Below are 2,639 nucleotides of genomic sequence, written 5' to 3'. Positions count from 1 at the left end.
AACAGGACCCCCGTTTCGACCGTAGGAGGTCCGTTTCGTCCGTTTTGCGGTACGCCACACCCCTCCCGATCAACAGGACCCCCGTTTCGACCGTAGGAGGTCCGTTTTCTCCATTTTGCGGTACGCCAGACCCCTCCCGATGAACAGGATCCCGTTTCGAACATGGCCGGTCGAACACAAGGCCGTTTCCTCCATTTTACGGTACGCCAGGCCTCGTTTCCATCGCCTGTTCCATCCAAGCCCTCCCGATGAACACGACCACCATTCCGTTCCGACCCAGCCGGTTGGCTCCCACGCGTTCCGTTGCCTCCCGATGAACACGACGCATTCCATTGCCTCCCCATGAACACGACGCATTCCGTTGCCTCCCCATGAACACGACGACGACGATGTTTCTCCGTTCCGACCCAGCCATGTACACGAGCCCTGGCCGTACGTATGCGCGAGTAGGCGTTCGAGACCCTGCCCGTATGTATGTACGTGGCCGTATTTTCTTTCTTGCACCCTGGCCGCTGTACGTACGTGTACATGCTACGTGCGCGCCTCAACTACGACACGTATGCGCCTCTACTACGACACGTGCGCGCCTCTACATCGACCAGTATATATGTACGTACACGTTCGCGACCAGAATGACAACACTACGTACGCTTCGACCAGGTGGGTCCCGACTGTCAGGCACTTCCTTGCCTGCGAAGATGTAGCTGGTGGGTCCTAGCAGTCAGGGGGGCGAATCGTTTTTTTGCCCGGACGCACTTCCTTACGTGCGAAGGTGTAGCTGCTGGGTCCCAGCAGTCAGGGCCAAATGTTTTTTTTGCGAAATACGATGGCCCGTCCGGTGGGTCCCCACTGTCAGGTGAAGGAATAATTATTTTGCACGTAATAAGGAGGCACTTCCTTGCTGCGGCCGTGGACCCAGCTGTCAGCCTCTCCACGTACAGTCCACGTCCGATGGAAGCCGTTCCTTGACCACGTTGACCACGCCGCGCCGAGAGCACCAGGGCGGTGGACGACGGCGAGGCCTAGGAAGGGGACGACGCGGAGCCGGGGAAGACGCGGCAGTGGATGCCCACGCGTAGAGGAGTACGAGGGTTCACTGGTTCGCTGTGGTGTGAGGCTGCCGTCGCCGCAGAATAACAAGGGGTGTGGGTGAGTAGAGGGATGGCCTGGCCAGCGGTGGGAGTAGTAGGGGGCGGTGAGGCCTCCGCCGCATCGCAGCCGGCCACGGGAGGCAGGAGCATGAGGCACGACCGGCGCTGGTTTGGGTGGCTGGAGCAAGAAGACTAGAGGTTGAAGAAGCACTACGGCCGTTGGATGGACATCGTACGGTCACTGGAGCTAGAATCGTGCATATTGACTAAGTTGACAAAGCCCTCCGTCCCCGTCAACTTAGTAGGCCCACAAGTTAGCCTGCCACTATACTGGGTCCCAGCTAACAGGGGGTGTATTCATTTTTTTTGTGCGTAATAAGGAGGCACTTCCTTGCATGCGAAGATATAGCTGGTGGGTCCGAGCTGTCAGCTGCGGTAACGTTTTTTTCGCGAAATACAGAGGCCCTTTCGGTGGGTCCCTGATGTCAGGTGGAGGAATCATTATTTTGCGCGTAATAAGGAGGCATTTCCTTGCGTGCGGCCGTGGACCCAGCTGTCGGCCTCTCCACGTACAGTCCACTTCAGATGCATGTCCTTCGTTGACCACGTTGACCAGGCCGCGCCGAGAGCACCAGGGCGGTGGACGACGGCGAGGCCTAGGAAGGGAACGACACGGAGGCAGGGAAGACTCGGCAGTTGTTTCCTACGCAGAGGGGAGTACGACTGTACGGGGGTTTACTGGTTCGTCTGCCGTCGCCGGAGAATAACAGCAGGTGTTGGTGAGTAGAGGGATGGCTAGGCCAGCGATGGGAGTACGGTGGGGCGGTGAGGCCTGCGCGGCAGCAGAGCCGACCGCGGGGAGGAGGGAGCTGGCAGTCCCGCCGGCGCTTGTTTGAGCGGCGGGAGCAGGAAGAGCAGAGATTGAAGAAGCACGACGGCCGTTGGATGGCCATCCAACAGTCACTGCTTGTGCGTCAACCTTTTTTTTAGAAAAGCCTCAAATCTGTGGAAAACAACATACATCCCATCTGCCATTATTTCTAATAATTTACAGCCCATTTGCTAATTATTAAGGTTTTTTTGGAGCCCATATTCTTTTTGTTAGCATTACAGCCCATATTGTGGCCACGGTTAAAAAATTATATGAAATTTTGCATATTTCGGTGTGGTCCGAACTGTTTTTAGTCCCGAAATTTCGACTCACATTCAAACTGATTTTAAAAATAAATGTATATCAATATAAAATCCAACAAATTCTCCACGCATAAAAATTAATGTAATTTAAAATCTCGAAATGAAAACAAAAGATATTTGAAACTAATTGCCGGTTTGATGTGTTTTTAAAATGTACAACCCATTTCTCATTACTAATGGGCCATTTTCTCGGCCAGCCGAATGAAAGTTGTCCTCGTCTTGAAAGATTTGCAGCCCAACATGCCTGACAAAGCGACTTACTTGGCAAATCACAAAAAAACTGGGCCGTGGCCGTGGACCCAGCTGCCAGCCTCTCCACGTACAGTACTCTTCCGATGGAAGTCGTTCCTTGAC

The sequence above is a fragment of the Triticum aestivum genome, chromosome 3D (genome assembly GCF_018294505.1).
Source record: "Triticum aestivum cultivar Chinese Spring chromosome 3D, IWGSC CS RefSeq v2.1, whole genome shotgun sequence".
In the NCBI taxonomy this organism is placed as follows: Eukaryota; Viridiplantae; Streptophyta; class Magnoliopsida; order Poales; family Poaceae; genus Triticum; species Triticum aestivum.
The sequence above is the reverse complement of the archived record's forward strand: the minus strand, read 5'-3'. Positions refer to the sequence as shown.